At 35.9% G+C, this 17,500-nt stretch overlaps 1 protein-coding gene across 22 annotated transcripts in view; it reads left to right on the forward strand.

Annotated features, from left to right (window-relative positions):
- Positions 1 to 17,500, forward strand: part of LOC136854603 (uncharacterized) — a 671,913-nt gene that overhangs the window by 89,046 nt on the left and 565,367 nt on the right. For all 22 annotated transcript variants that reach the window (XM_067131080.1, XM_067131113.1, XM_067131090.1 and 19 more), the window contains exon 2: positions 9,260 to 9,424. The gene's annotated coding sequence lies outside the window, so the exon portion shown is untranslated. The remainder of the gene's footprint in view (positions 1 to 9,259; positions 9,425 to 17,500) is intronic.

Here is a 17,500-nt window from a genome sequence, read left to right on the forward strand (position 1 = left end):
AGACGCATGTATAAACATTAGGCCCGGGTAGGGGGTTGGCGCCGTCAGTGCACCCCATGTGATGCACTGCAGGCATTACTTTAAGGGTCTTTGCAGCGTCCCTTCGGTCCCTAGCTGCAACCCCTTTCATTTCTTTGACTGTACCTCCGTTCATATTCTCTTTCTTCCATCTGACTTTCCGCCCTCTCTAACAATTACCCTTTCAACGCTGGACCACCTCATAGGTCCTAACTTTCGGCCTTTGGCCTAAATTCTATATTCTATTCTATTCTATAAAAATTGAACCGCAGCACAGTAAATATGTTTCATTTATTTACGTCAGTTCTTTTCCTAGTGGAGTAATTTATAGAAAACCTACACAAAATATTTAGTCGTTTTCGAACATATTTGTATATTCTTGGATAGTTTTAAAAGACTTTTAAGAATAAAGTGATTATGTTGGATTGCCTGTTAAGGTTCTGAGTTGTTCGTGTGATTGAGAGAATGGTTTTAATAGGCTCTGGATATTAAAAGCAATTTTTTCAATAATAAATTTAGTGAGAGAATTAAGATTCCTTAAGTAATTTTTACATATTTTTCACCTTAACCAGAGAAGAGAGAGAGAGAGAGAGAGAGAGAGAGAGAGAGAGAGAGAGAGAGAGAGAGCGAGCGAGCTGTTCAATGCCGAGCTGATCTTTCCTTTTTCCTTTTTCTCTCCTGGCGTGTCGACTTGGGCTATTATTTCTAAGCCTAATTGAACTCTTGGCACGATAAGTTACCGACTCAATTTCAGTTGTGATCTCTTGCTAATCCTTCTTGTGAAGGGAGAAATGGCGAGCGTTTCGTACCCTTTAAGAACCTGCTCGTTTAGGGAATGGTGGTATGTATTGAATTAAATCTGGTTTATCTCAGGGGCTGACATCTTTCTTGTTAAGGCTGTTCATAGCCACAGTCAGGAGCAGTTATGGGGAAAGATGTCTTGTGTGGTTCTGGGACTGATTATATGTGGTTGTAAAAACTTTGTTGATTATTGTTGTTACGGATGTTGCGAGGATTGATTATTGTCTGATGGTGAAATGTTTAAAAGTGATTTAATACTATAATGTATATCTTTTGTATAGTTTTTATATTGATTAGGGTATGTGTAGTTGCAAAAACTTGTTGATTAATGTTGTTTATGTTGCAAGGATTGATTATTAATAGTCTGATGGTGTTATGTTTAAAAATGAATTAATGCTATATTTTCATCTATATATTTCATCTATATATATATACACACACACACACACACACACACACACACACACACACACTCTCTCTCTCACACACACACACACACACACTCTCTCTCTCTCTCTCTCACTCTCTCTCTCACACACACACACACACACACACTGTCTCTCTCTCTCACACACACACACACACACACTGTCTCTCTCTCTCTCACACACACACACACACACACACACACACACACACACACACACACACACACACTCTCTCTCTCTCTCTCTCTCTCTCTCTCTCTCTCTCTCTCTCTCTCTCCACACACACACACACACATATATCTCTCTCATACACACACCACACACACACATATGTATATATATAATATATATATTAGAGAGAGAGAGAGAGAGAGAGAGAGAGAGAGAGAGAGAGAGAGATTCTACCACAGGATGCAAGGAAGCTGCAACTGAAAAGGCAACCTGCATTTATGCCGAATCACCGTTTGTTGTGTCGATGATCGTCGAAGCGGAAAGGCCACTGATGTTATCTTTGGCATTTTGCACATAGCTGATGCCATAACCACACCACGAGCATTTTTTAACAGCACTTGGTTAATCTTAGCGTTCCCCTTCAGCGTGAACGACGTGAAAAATCAATGTGTGTGTCTTCAAGGATTTGTTGGTGAACTATTAGAAGAATTATGTGGTATAATCAGAGTATTTAATAATGTTTTAGAAGTTTATGATGTTTGATTTTATGTATTTATCTAGTAGGTTTGGGCCATTAAATAAGAATTATAATCTTTTGTAACTAGTTTGTTAAATTTCATGTAGACGCAAATGCACTATAAGTCCTTTACTTTTTCTTTTTAAGTAGTGTAAGGCATTTGAATCTATGAATGTTGTCTTTGTACATCATCTTGATATATTTCATACATATTGTTTCTGCATTTCTTGAATGTGCTCTCAAACCCCGGAAGGGGTCGGTAGAATTTATAACAAAATCTATGAAATCCTTGAACCATCCCTTCTAAATATCCGAAGATTTGTTATGAGAAACTCCTGACTCCATCACACTCCTTTCGATTTTAGCGAGAAAACCCACCACAGCGAGATCCCGAAGCTTCTTGATTAAGTAGTTTGCCCAGTATAAACTGGAAGTCACGCCATCAATTAGAGGAATTAACCCAGGGCCTTTGGCTATTTTAGGCGTCGTGCTGCCTCTAAAGCCACTGGTTTGATTGCAGTATGTAATTTTGTTACTATATTTGATCGCATTAGGTACAACATTAGCATACATTGGAAAGCATATTTTTTTATTTATAACTTATTTCATTCAGATCATTTCACTAACGCCGTTACGCCAGCAAATCTTTATATGTTTTTAGTTCTAGAACTGTAGGTTAAATTCTTTGCATAGGAAATAGGCACTGCACAAAATTTACGTGTAGTATTAGGGATGGAGGTCTACAACTTTTAGGTATCCTTCTAAAAATTTATTTGCATTTGAGAAATGTGCGCGTGCGCGCCCACCCACCCACCACACACACACACACACACACACACACACACACACACGCACAGATGTTCTTGAACAAACGAAATGTGGTGTCGGGCGATGAACTGTCTTCCCTTTTAGGTAACAAAAAAAAAAAAAAAAAAAAACAGTAGAGCAGAGTTGATCATCACTTGTGCCTTCAAACTTCACTCTTCTCAGACTTTCTCGGTTAAATTTAGACTTTCTATAATAGTGCGTTTTCTCAGGCGACAATCCAAGTTTTTTTTATTATGAAAAGTCGAACTGTTAAACATATTCCTTAAGCATGTTACTCAGTATTTTAACTCGCAGATCTTAAAATTGTTAATTTGCAAAACATCCTATAGTAACAAGCTCACTATTATTTTTACACACATACACATGTATGTGACACATATATATATATATATATATATATATATATATATATATATATATATATATATATATATATATAGAGAGAGAGAGAGAGAGAGAGAGAGAGAGAGAGAGAGAGAGAGAGAGAGAGAGAGAGAGAGAGAGAGAGAGGGTGGGTGGGATGTTGCAGTCGTAGAAAACGCCCTATAGTAGAAATCGTCCAAATTTAACCTAGAAAGTTTGCGAAGAGTGAATTTTTAAGGAACAAGTGATGATTAACGATAGTTTGATGTAATGTAGGTTTTTTTTTATACTCTGAAAGGGAAGATCGCTAGCCATTTATCGTCAGATAGCTTTCAATCGGTTCGTTTGTTTAAGAACATCTGGAACCATTCACGTTAAGAACTAACTGATAATCTGAGATGTGTGGGCACTAAATCTCTCTCTCTCTCTCTCTCTCTCTCTCTCTCTCTCTCTCTCTCTCTCTCTCTCTCTCTCTCTCTCTCTCTCTCTGTCTAAGCTATCATCTCTCACGACCATATTTTGCCACACTACCTTTCCCAAGATCTTAACACAATGTTATCTTGTGCATTTTTTCCCGTTTTTCTCTTTGAAATGTTGGCCATTTATCAGTATTATTGTCTTCCTCTTTTTTCCGTTTACTTTTAGCCTTTTCTTTCCTTTTATGGTTTACGTCTTCCACCTTTTATTGTTCCCCATTTTTTTGTGTTCAGGGGCATGTATTTTAACAGACTCTCTCTCTCTCTCTCTCTCTCTCTCTCTCTCTCTCTCTCTCTCTCTCTCTCTCTCTCTCTCTTGGGGTTCCACACACAATACTCTTTTGTGCCCAACGTTCAGTCAGCCATCCCTGCAACCCCACTTTCTCTCTCTCTCTCTCTCTCTCTCCCCTTTGAGAGGCAGACATGTCTTGTCTGGGCAAGGGGCGCAGACTGTCAAAAATAGCTTAGGTAAGAAAAAAGGTATGGCATTGCAGCTCGTCGGAGCCCGCGTGTCCTTCAGCTGTTTACTATTAATATGGTGTAAATAAAGAAAATTCACTCTTTGTGTATATTCTCTCTTTTTCCGTATATTGTAATTAAAGAGAAGTATTTGTTTTTGGTTGAGATGAATTGTGTGGTTTGTGTTTTATGTCGTAAAAGCCAAGTTCTTATCACACACGTCGTGTGATCTTCATTTGAAATAATAATGTATTATGTCTGTTTTTTTATTCTTAACTTAAATACGTTTGTTTATATATCCCACCCATATGTGAAATTATGATAGTACATCACTCTCCGGCTCGTGATTTTGAATACATTCATTTATATTTCCTACCGTATTATGACAACGTTTTCAGTCCATTTCATTTTGTTATTTATGCTTTTGCTCTTTTAGTTTTCTGTAAAAGAAAATTATTCTGACGGCTTTGTCTGTCCGTCCGCGCTTTTTCTCTCCGCCCTCATATCTTAAAAACTACTGAGGCTAGAGGGCTGCAAATTGGTATGTTGATCATCTACCCTCCAATCAACAAACATACTAAATTGCAGCCCTCTAGCCTCAGTAATTTTCATATTATTTAAGGTTATAAATTTAGCCATAATCGCACTTCTGGCTCCGCTAGAGGTACCAACACAAGCCACCACCGGACCGTGGCTGAGTTTCATGGGCCCCGGCTAAGAGTTTCATGTGCCGTGGCTGAAAGTTTCATACAACATTATATGCTGTACAGAAAACTCGATTGCGCCGAAGAAACTTTGGCGCATTTTTCACCTGTTTGTTATTAATGCTTTAGTTTGTTACCATGATTTTTGAGAATGTTTCTGACGAATTCTCATAAAGTTCTACAGAAACGACCGTCAATGTTCAACTAATCTTAATGAGGCCCTGTTTTTCTCAAATCTCGTTTTGAATATTGACTGTGAAACAACGACCAATAATTACTTTTCATTCCAATCTTCAGAAGTTAACTAACAATGTTACTTTTATAAATAGTATGTTGTCAGTTTCATGTTACAGAGCATAGGCCTATCTTCAGATGTTTCACTTGATATGTTAACTTTTATTAAATGTCGTGTTGTCAGGTCCATTAACGAATTTACTGATATGCATAATTCAAGAACCATTCACCCATGTAATTCCAAACTTCATTAACGATTAACGTCAAACGCTGCAATTTCAGTTATCAGCTTCTACGGTATACTTTAAAGTCGTGTTAACTCGTATGCATTCAGTTCTTGTCAAGTCAGATATTAAAAGATATTAGCTATATAATTCCAGGTGGTATTATAAGCTTTATAAATCTTTTATTACATTTACAAAGCAATTTTCAGTCTTATTACAAGTTGTGTAATATACTTTTCGATCTTAATAGTGACACACTCTGAAGCTTATCAGCCACTCATTTCGAAGACGTAACGTGTAATTCACTTTCAGGTCTTACTGAAAATTAACGAGCATTGCCTATGAAAGTAAAGAATTATAATTCTGTTTCTTCTCGTTATGCGTTCTGCAAATAGCAATACGTATCAACGCATTTTCGGGCCCATAATTTGCAGAAATCATCTGCCGTAATGTGTAATGAATAATGAAATTGGCTTTTATTTGGAGTGCTGTTTGCGAAATGACTCATTACCAGCCAATACTTGGTTGTGAATTAGCCAATAATTGCATGAGAGTCATTTTGTTTTTAAGTGATGTGGTGTCGTTTTTATCCGACTTAGATTTATTTTTTTTTTTTTATTTCCTTACTACGGTTATTTTTGGGGATTTATATAGCTTGACCTAACAGTTGCATGTTTTGTTCGCATCGTCTGTTTTAGAAAGTCGATCTTATCAGATGGAGGATGATTTTTTTTTTTCTTGTTTTTATTCCGTAGGGGCTAGTGCCGCCAGTGTACCTCATGCAGTTCGCTGTAGGCATTACTTAAAGGTTCTTTGCAACGTCCCTTTGGCCCTGAGCTGCAGCCTCTTTCATTCCTTTTACTGAACCTCCGTTCATAATCTCTTTTTTCCATCTTACCTCCCACCCTATCCTAACAATTGCTTCATAGTGCAACTGCAAGGTTTTCCTCCTGTTACGCCTTTCAGACCTTTTTACTGTCAATTTCCGTTTCAGCACTGAATGACCTCATAGGTCCCAGCGCTTGGTCTTTGGCCTAAATTCTATACTCTATTCTATAACCCCTTCTTTAATTAGTCTGCCTCTTAATATGCGTACGTATTCTTTAACTTGAAATTCGCATTACTGCCACTGCTAAGCTTGAGAACATCAAGAGATCTTGCCCTTCAAAGGAATAAAAGATCTTTCATAATGGCCTATGCGACATCTGTCACTCCGATAACGGGATTGGCACCCTTTCTTATTGTCATTTCCTAGGAAAGGGTGCCACTTAACATATCTTGCGAAGATAGTCTAAACGGTCATTTTCGCTGTCAGATAAAATGGAAGCCAATACCGAAAGCCAGCTAGCGTAAACGATAAAGATACTGAAATGCTGCTGATTTCAGCTGGTGTGGAAAGCCCTACAAATCATGCCGTATCTCTGTCCTTCCTGTAGCTTAAGAACTGTTTCCAAGCACTGTGATAAAAATAAGGTTCTGGGTCGAAGTTGTCGCCAGGCGTTGTCAAAATTTAGAATTAGGAAATGCAGTGGATCATGCAACGGGATCGGCTAATCAGTATAAATTTTAGTTTTGCTCGATTTCAGCTTCAGGTCACTGATTAAATGCTTACTGATCCTTTCTAAATTTGAGCTGTAATTTGGTTTCTTATTACTGGGGCCGAATGACAAGCAACCATTGTTTCATGATTCCTCTATTACGTTATGATTTTCTGGAGTCCAGTGACCGTCTTGTAAAAACTAAAAGTTGTAAAGATCTCGGACAAAACGCCATTCACTAGAGTATTTTGAACAAAATGTGGACGAAATGTTTTTCCTATTTCTTTTTCCACATTTTGGGGCCCAATGTTTGGTCTTGTTTGTGCCCAGCATTTTGTTTTAATAGTTCGCCATGAGAACTGTAGCTGTCTAAGTTGCGTAAAATAAGTCTAATCCTTCGGGCCAGCCCTAGGAGAGCTGTTAATCAGCTCAGTAGTCTGGTAAAACTGAAGTATACTTTTAAGTTGAAAAGTATTGTATAATTATTATTTCCTCATGAACTCTCCCCCCTCTCTCTCTCTCTCTCTCTCTCTCTCTCTCTCTCTCTCTCTCTCTCTCTCTCTCTCTCTCTCATATGAGAAAGTAGGTCGGTACGAGGTAATTACTCAATCGTTGGGAATTATCTCATGAAAAAGTGGCCTTGCAGGGATGTACATATGCACATGCGCATTTGGTCAGTCGCCATTATCACTTCATTCCTGCTTCACAAGTATAAAACCGAATAAATAAACCGACAGAGTTTAGGAATGCTGGAGGTGAAAGGTGCGGTGAAAGCATGTTCAAAACAAGAGAGAGAAAATTAAGTTCGACTACCGTGCAATTTAAATATAAAATATCACTGGACCCTCGCATATCATGGAGAAATCTGAGGACCATATGTATTTGATTAGCAATACTCCCATGACCACGTTATGTTGAACAATTTGTGTATATACACACACACACACACACACACACACATATATATATATATATATATATATATATATATATATATATATATATATATATATATATATATATATATATATATATATATATATATAAGTCTATATATATATATATACATGCACACACACAACACAACGATACGCGCATATATGAAGTCTATGCACACATGCACACACACATACACAATATACAGTGTATATAGTGTTATAACATACACTATAACAGTTTATATATTTATATATATATATATATATATATATATATATATATATATATATATATATATATATATATATATATATATATATATATATGCAGTTTATGTGTGTTATAACTTCTAGCAAATTTTGCACATGTTGTTTTTAAGATTTAAAACCACAAACAGCTCATTGATGATGTACCTCACAATACCTCAGTACCTCGAGACTAATTTTCAACCCAGGCGAATTATGTACCTACCCAAACAAGGATTCGAACCCATACCTTTTATGTCTGTTAAATGGGCAGCAGTAAACGTGATTTGCCCAGCAATTTATCAAGTCTAAAAGGGCCTGGGTTGGAATCCCAAATCATCTCTAGGTGAAAATGATTCTTGAGGAACAGTGAATAATATATTAATGAGTTACATATGACTTAATGTTTACATATAAAGATGTGTGAAATATAGGAATGAATGAATGTGAAATATGGGAGGCACAGGCTTGTTTATGCCTTTTGGAAATTACATGTGAATAAATCACAAATAAATTTTTAATTCACACCAAACCCCATTCTTTAATTCCAGAAATACTTACACTTCCATTATGAACTTTATTCCATTCATTTTTATTTCTTTACCATTTTAGCTAGAATAGCTTCCGTTACGGCAATTTCCATCGTCAAACTACTCTTCCTTCTTAATGTACATCACTTCCCTTTCTCGTTCATTCTTCCTCTTTCTCTTCTTTCTCTTCTCTACTTTCTCCTTTCTCCTATTCTATTCTCCGCTTTCCATTTCCTTCTCTTGTCAGGACCTTTCCTCTCCCTCTTAGGTAAGATGATCTCCTGAGTGGTAATCGCTGGAGCGTCCCATCCCAGGTGTCACATGTTGCTGCTTCGAGCTCTCTCTCTCTCTCTCTCTCTCTCTCTCTCTCTCTCTCTCTCTCTCTCTCTCTCTCTCTCTCTCTTGTTTTTATACTTTCGTTGTGTAACCATTCTGTTATATGAATTTATTTAGGGTTAGAATAAATTTTATATCTTTCTCATCTTTATTTTCTTTATAAAAATATTATATATATATATATATATATATATATATATATATCTATAATATATATATATATATATATATATATATATATATATAAAATATATATATATACTGTATAAATTATATATATATATATATATATATATATATATATATATATATATATATATATATATATATATACATACATATACATATAATGTTTTAATATAGTACATGAGTAAATATGAGATCATAGCTATATATTTGTCTTAACTGTCGCCATTTTTAACATGTGTTTTTCCATTTGCTCTTCCAGGGCTCGGGATTTTATGTGTAGTGCTTATAGTGGATACAGTGCTTCAGTGGATATAGTGCTTGAGTGAGTGCAGTTCTTAAGTGTTTTTTTGTGAAAATTCATTGGAGCTGGAATACTTGGCCTAAGAAATTTTTATACAAGTAAAAACCTTGCTGGAGTTGCTAGGTGAGTACTCTGTACGGTTGCTTATTTTTGTTTTGTGATGTTTTTATTTAAGATCAGTGAATGTTGTTATCTGTCAACCGGGAATATTTTATCTTTTTAACATAGGTAAGTAAAAAATTGATTTATAGGCATCCAAGGCTTTACATCACTGTTGATGACAGAAGACGACAGCGCAGATAATACAGAGTTAGTGAAAAATACACACACATCTGTGTGTGTTATATGTATGTGTATATATATATTTATATATATACATATACATGTATATATGTGTGTGCATGTTTGTCAACAGTATTACAGTTAAAACTGAATTCAGTATCAGTAAAGGTTGCCTGTAAATATACAGATATGACGTAAAGGGAACATAATAGGTGAAGGGAACCAACTGCTTCCGAAATAGTGTATTCCTTGGAAATCATTTACTGATAATATATTTATATATATATATATATATATATATATATATATATATATATATATATATATACTGTATATATATATGTGTGTGTGTGTGTGTGTGTGTGTGTGTGTGTGTGTGTGTGTGTGTGTGTGTGTGATTACAGTACCAGTATGTTAAGAGCGAGCTGAGCATATTCCAGTTGGCGACGAAGCGGATGAACGACGTCATTATCCCTTGTTGGTCCTATCAGAGTAAGCTGATTATGAAAGAGCTTTTCATGCATACTAGATGCAGCTTGTAACAGTTTTCGTGTTAGTTTGTGATTTGTTAGTATTACTGTTGTTACACCACCAACAAAATGCCACTTGCAGAGTATTATTATTATTATTATTACTATTATAATATATTATTATTATTAATATTATTATTATTATTATTATTATTATAATAAAGTAGTTTAACCAGACCGCTGAGCTGACTTTCAGCTCTCTTAGGGCTGGTCTGTTATGTCTACTGCTACTATTAGTAATACTTAGTGATTTGACAGTATTAATTTTGTTATACCACCGACAAAATGCCACTTGCAAAAGTATACCTTAGTTTAACCAGACCCGTGAGCTTATTAACAGCTCTCGTAGGGCTGGCCCGAAGGATTAGACTTATTTTACGTGGCTAAGAACCAATTGGTTACCTAGCAACGGGACCTACAGCTTATTGTGGAATCCGAACCACGATATACCGAGAAATGAATTTCTGTCACCAGAAATAAATTCCTCTAATTTTCATTGGCCGGTCGGAGACTCGAACTCGGGCCTAGCAGAGTGCTAGCCTAGAACTCTACCGACTCGTCCAACGAGGAACTAATGCCACTTGCAGATTATTATTATTATTATTATTATTATTATTATTATTATTATTATTATTATTATTATGTCCACTGCTACTCCAAGTGGTACTTAATCTTTTAAGGACTAAGTTTTTGTGAATTGAGCAGTATCTGCATGTCCCATATTTTGGATGGAGAATAATTTGCACTGTGCATCATAACATAAGTGCAATTGGGTAGATTGTTAGAACAAATTTGATCGTTTCGAATTTATGTTGGCTTTTTAATGGAGTGAATATTGTTGAGAAGAGAATAATCATGAACTAAATAATCGTACGCGCTACTGATACTAATATTATCATTGCCATTTATTCATAAAGATAATTGTGAAAATATATGTATGAAATTTCGCTTTAAACCATTCCTAGGGATACAAAACTATCATTACTATAGAAAAATTTTTATATGCACATTTTAGTCTCAGTATCTTAATATCTTAATCCGGACGAAAACTGCCTACTGAAAAAGTGTCAAGGCTACAAGATGCATCATTTCTGTAACCCTGATATAAGAGTTTATTTTGCTTTAATGAGGCATTAGTGTGTTTTCTTCAGTCAGATGAAACCTGCAAGCATTTCTGTTTTCATTAATCAGTTATGAAAATAATTTGCCCTTCAGTTCTCATACAGTAACGCCCGACAATTCTTTTTTAGCCTTAGACTTTCGACTTGAGGGTAAAACTTCCCTAGCCGACAGTACTATCGTAACTGGGACTAGTTATTAAATTTGGGTGGTCAAACCAACCATTGAGGTACTTTCAGCCATTCAGCGCTTAAGTTAAAGTTGGGAATTGGAATTAATTGTACAGCAGTGTGTGAGACCCAGAAAGTACGGTAGATGAAGTATAAATATCTATAGATGGAACTGATAGGAAAAATCCACACGTGCTCTAAGAAGTAATAGTTAATTAAAGAAGGTGGACAGCAAGACTGATAAAGGAAGCTGGAATGGAGGCAAAGCAAAAGGCTAAGAAGTGGGTGATGCTAGTGGCGGAAGGGACACTGGGAACGCACTTGAGTAAATGCCTACAGTGCAGCAACTGAGGCGCACTGATGGTTATACCCCTAACGAGTGTCGTAACTGGGGCGATATTGCCTGTGCGGCTTCATTTTCACTCAGTGTTTGTGTTTGTTGTAACATTCTCTCTCTCTCTCTCTCTCTCTCTCTCTCTCTCTCTCTCCCTCGGATTTACTCCAACCTTGCTCTTTTTTTTTTCATTTCGTTACCTTACGTAAAATAGGCACTACACCCCCGTTTTTTTTTTACGTAAATTTTTCAGAATTCATTCTGTTCTGTTAAGTTTTACATAACTTCATCTGCCCCATATTCTTTTGTTGGCTAACGAAGCTGTTATTTATTTCTCTTCTTTGGATTTCTCTCTGAATACGCGCTTGCGATATCAGTATGAAATCTTTTTTGCGGTATCCGTGCGTTCACTGATTGGGTTTTTTGAGGCATGCGTTTCTCTTTTGAATTTGTTTCATAGCTTCCGTTCAACGTAGTATTTTTCTCTCTCTTTTTATTAATTTATTTGTCTGTTTGTTTATTTATTTATTTATTTAGTTATATATTTATTTACATAGCATGAGAAATACATCTTTTTACTGTGACTGTCGTTTGTTCCCTTTTAAAAGTTTAAAGGTTTCCCTGTTTAAGTCTTTATCGCTACTCAGAATTTGCAATATTTCAGACGAACATCTTCATACCACTTCAGTTACTATCGGTTGGTTGTGTTTATATATATATATATATATATATATATATATATATATATATATATATATATATATATATATATATATATATATATATATAATATATACATATATGTATATATATATATATATATATATATATATATATATATATATATATATATATATATATATATAAAGGCAATAGCTACGACAGGGGAAGTGCAACACGGAGTGGTTGCCAGGCCTTTCGACTTACTGTCCTTTACTTAGCTAATTAAAGACAGTCCATCGAAAGGCCTAGCAACTACTCCGTGTTTCACTTTTTCCCTTTGTGGTTATTGCCTTTATTTATACATTCATCACGTTCCATATCTTCGTGATTCAGTTATACACACACATATATATATATATATATATATATATATATATATATATATATATATATATATATATATATATATATATATATATATATATATATATATATATATATAGGAAGCGATGTGAGTTTGAATCGAAACCTGACTCATTCTTTATAAGTAAGTTGGTGAAATATCCTTCGAACTTTTCTAGCTTTTATGTGTGTGTGTGTGTGTGTGTGTGTGTGTGTGTGTGAAAAGTACTTTAGCCACAACACCGGCATTTGGAACCTGACTGCTCTCTTTGGTAAAAGAGGCTTAACTTTGACGTTCTAGACGGCGCATAATATTATCCCTTGCTCTTTTTTCTTCCTCCTATTTTTATTTATTTGTTTATATTTTACTTTTTTAAGTCAAAATGAGAACATGAAGAACTACAGTTCTCTTCTTTCGACATTAACTGTAGTTTCAAATATAAATTGCGTAACATATATGATATCCTACTGTACTCTTATCTTTATATTAACTTAAATATGAATTATAATTTTTTACTTGCAACTTGCAGCTCCAGCTTATTCTCTGTTCTTCAGTCGGTTATTTCATCTGTGAAATAATACCTCATTAATTGTATTATCCACAGTTCCTGGTCTCTGTTCTTCCAATATGGGTGAAATTTAATTGCATGTCCTTTCGGTGTGTTAATCAAAGTAGGACTGAATCGTCGTCTAGCTTGTAATTTAATAAGTCAGGTCAACAGAGGTCATCTTAATGTGTGGCAGTTTTAGTCAAAGGAAAAACAGTATTGCGCAGCAAAGGTAAAAAGAGTTGACGTGCCGCTGATGGTACTGTCTTGAAATGATTATTGTTACTGGAATTAATCAAATTGTAATCACATGTGTAATCGAAATAAATTTCTGCCAGGTTCTCGATATGGTACATTGGTATGCCAGATTTTATCGTGGAACGTTTGTCTTTTATCTATTTTGTTAATTGTTCTATTTCCTTTTGTCTTCTCTCTTTTGATGTGCCTAAGAATCGTGTAAACGCAGCAGTTCTATTGAGCTGTCAATCACAGGTCCTGTTCCCCGAGCTTTGCATGGCCACGTAAGCCGAGAGATCTATTTGCAATACGGATAATGGATAGATTGGTCTCTTGGAATTTTATTCGATTGTCTCTGGGCTGAGTCTGTCGAGAGAGTCCTTTATAACTCAGAAGTACCGTAATGGGAATCAAATGTATTGTGGTGTGATCAAGCCTCGTATAGCCAGATTGAATAACGTGCGTGATTTTTATTTTGATTCGCTTGCCAATGGCGACGAAGTTAATGCATGTAAGCTGAATAATTGTGGTTTTTATGAGACATTTAATTCCTTCTTTCTCATGTTCTCATTCCGTTGCATAGCAATGTTTCAGTCCCCAAAAAATTAGCTGTTCTTAGCTGCCACTTTGGTTTTATACACTTCCATCGTCGTATTCGACCAAAAATCGAGAAAGTGATTGGTTGTAATATAAATCAAATGTAGTAAATGTGAGTTACTGGCATGTTCTACATATGTAGGCTTCGGTGTATGCATATTTCTCACAAAGTGCGTTAATTTTCTTTTATGTATTCGTCACTCCTCACAGTATTTAATAAACTTTTGGTAATTAAATGGTTTTTTTAACCTATAAATTGATCGATATCTTTTTTTCACGGGTAATTAAAAGTCTAAAGTGTTTTTGCTTGCTTCCATTGAATTATTTACCATTTAACGTTTTGTTTTTGTCATGAACCCTTAGAATCGGGTCTTTGGATTATTGGTATATATACTATTCATTCGCGAGAGAACATCAGTTCGTGTGCTACAGTACTTCAGTGTTATTACAATGGAATAGATGAACGCCTGCGTAATTTTTGAGAACTGTAGTCTTCGCCCATGGAATTTCGTAGTAATTGCAGTCTTGAAAAAAGGGTAATTTACCTACGTAGCTGATTTCAGTAGATTTAACTGAAGCTAGAGAAGTAAATGCAAAAATCTTAAGAGAATTCTTTGCATTCTGTAACTAGCCCGTTGGATAAAAAAAAAAAAAAATAAGGCGTTGACATTACATTGAAGACTTTGCTCATTCATTAAATGCATTCACCTTCACTGCATCTATATTAAGGACCAGGGATACCTTCCCTTATGCAGCATCATGAAATTCGATTTTCTGTTGCCCTAAAGGATCAGCGCCTTGTTTGCCGATGGTGGGGTGGGGAGGGTGGTAGGACTGGGGACGCGGTTGGGCTTTGCACGTCATCCATTGTTTACATTCTTGGGTTTATGGTGTTGATGCGGCGAAAGGAGGATTGCATGCTGACTGGAGTCCGAGAGAGAGAGAGAGAGAGAGAGAGAGAGAGAGAGAGAGAGAGAGAGAGAGAGAGAGAGGGATTATAACAGTATTGAGTGAGTTGCGTCTCATCTCTGTACTGTACTGTGAAAGGATAGAGAATTGTGACTTCCGTAAAGAAGTACAAGGAATGTCAAATGTCAATGAGAGAGAGAGAGAGAGAGAGAGAGAGAGAGAGAGAGAGAGAGAGAGAGAGAGAGAACTATAACAGTATCTTAGGTGAATATATGTCTCATTCCTAATGAAAATGATTTTTGAAAACTAATTAACAGTCAAAAATAAGAGAGAGAGAGAGATAGAGAGAGAGAGAGAGAGAGAGAGAGAGAGAGAGAGAGAGAGAATGTGAGGGGGACTATAACTCAGTTTTTGTCAGATAGATAAATAACAGTGAATTATGTCTCACTGAAAACTCAGTTTTTGAAAACTACAATAGATAGATAAATAACAGAAAAATAGAGAATTATAACAGTGTCAGGTGAATTATGTCTCACTCCTATACAATAATGTGAAAAAATAGAGAATTGTGTGGCAAAGGTATGACTACAGTCCAAGAAATACAAGGTATGTCAAATGTCAGAGAGAGAGAGAGAGAGAGAGAGAGAGAGAGAGAGATATGCATCTCTCTTGTGCGTGGGCGTTCAAACTTGGGTGAATGATATCCCGACCCTTAGAAAAAGTCGTGAAGATGTGAGCAGACCTCTAGGTCAGGGCTTACAAGGTCTATATCCATAGCAGCTTGCTTCTCCCGCAGTCGAAAGGTTACGGAAGTCACGATTATTAAATTTAATAGTGTCGCACCTCATTTGATAATGCAGATTCAGGTAATGTCAAAGAAAGGAGTTTCTCCACGTTTGTAACTCCTAGCTCATTGTTTCCGCTTCCGGCCATCTGCTCTTTGCAGGGTAGGTATTTAGGCAAATGGCCTTTTAGATTGTTCCGTAAGAGTTAACAGTCTAAATAATAGCACGGTCATCAGCGGCGATGGGAATGTCACAAACCTAATCTGTTTTTGCATTGCTTCATAAGATCAAATGACCTTTTTTTTTTTATAAGAGAAACCCGGTCTTTCTGTGCGTCAAATCACCTGTATGGTTACTTTGAGTAAAGGTTGAAAGACTGGATATTTTCAGTCTTTGGATACACACGTGTATGTGTATATATATTATATATATATATATATATATATATATATGTATGTGTATATATATATATAAATAATATATATACACATATGTTTGTATACATGTGCATGTGCATGTCTTTATAATGTATAACTTTTATTTTAGAAATGTGATGCGTATAATAATGAGGGAAACCTATCTATTCAGTGGGCTTTGATTTTAAACAGTAAATTGTTGCTTACAAACATCAAAAGTATATTTACATTTGTGATCGGCGAAATTGTTTAGAAAGTAGGTATAGGTTTTTTATAGGGCTGTTGTCTGTGGCCCATTGGTATTTTAGTTGCTGATTGGTTGTTACATAGCATATGGAAGCATAATCGTTTTATAGGATCGGATGAACTGTGTTGGGATGCAAAGCTTTTGTAGCAATATTTCTTAAGCTCTTTGGAAATTCACCTCTTGCGTTTTTGGTGGAGGCGCTATCTGCTACGGGATCCGCCCGAACTCTGTTTAGAAGTATTGTCTTTGCATCGGCACACCCCAAAAACTCGTTAAAGTTTCTTGTCCAAACTAAGATTTTTCTTTCTCTTCCAGATGTGATGGACGAGCCTTTCCATGGTTTAATTACTAATGATTCTGAAATGCGTTCATAGAATCGTATAGAGTTATTGCATTAAATGCACCGAATTCTCTCTCTCTCTCTCTCTCTCTCTCTCTCTCTCTCGTATGGGTTTCAGAACTTAAAATCGTACCACTTGAACTCCATGTTCACTGCAACTCAGTCCCCTGACCTTGTAAAGATTTGAACTGATTTTAAGTCCATGTTCTCTCTCTCTCTCTCTCTCTCTCTCTCTCAACTCTCAGTCCCTCTGACCTTGTAAAGGACTTTGAACTGATTTTGAACTCCATCTCTGCAACTCAGTCCCCTGTCCTTGTAGAGATTTGAACTGATTTTAAGACTCTCTCTCTCTCTCTCTCTCTCTCTCTCTCTCTCTCTCTCTCTCTCTCTCTCTCTCTCTCTCTCTCTCTCTCTCGTATGAGTTTCAGGACTTAAAATCGTACCATTTGAACTCCATGTTCACTGCAACTCAGTCCCCTGTCCTTGTAGAGATTTGAACTGATTTTAAGACTCTCTCTCTCTCTCTCTCTCTCTCTCTCTCTCTCTCTCTCTCTCTCTCTCTCTCTCTCTCTCTCTCTTCAGTTTGGGAGATGTATCATTTGATTACCGCAATTCCCTGC

The sequence above is a fragment of the Macrobrachium rosenbergii genome, chromosome 29, assembly GCF_040412425.1.
Source record: "Macrobrachium rosenbergii isolate ZJJX-2024 chromosome 29, ASM4041242v1, whole genome shotgun sequence".
In the NCBI taxonomy this organism is placed as follows: Eukaryota; Metazoa; Arthropoda; class Malacostraca; order Decapoda; family Palaemonidae; genus Macrobrachium; species Macrobrachium rosenbergii.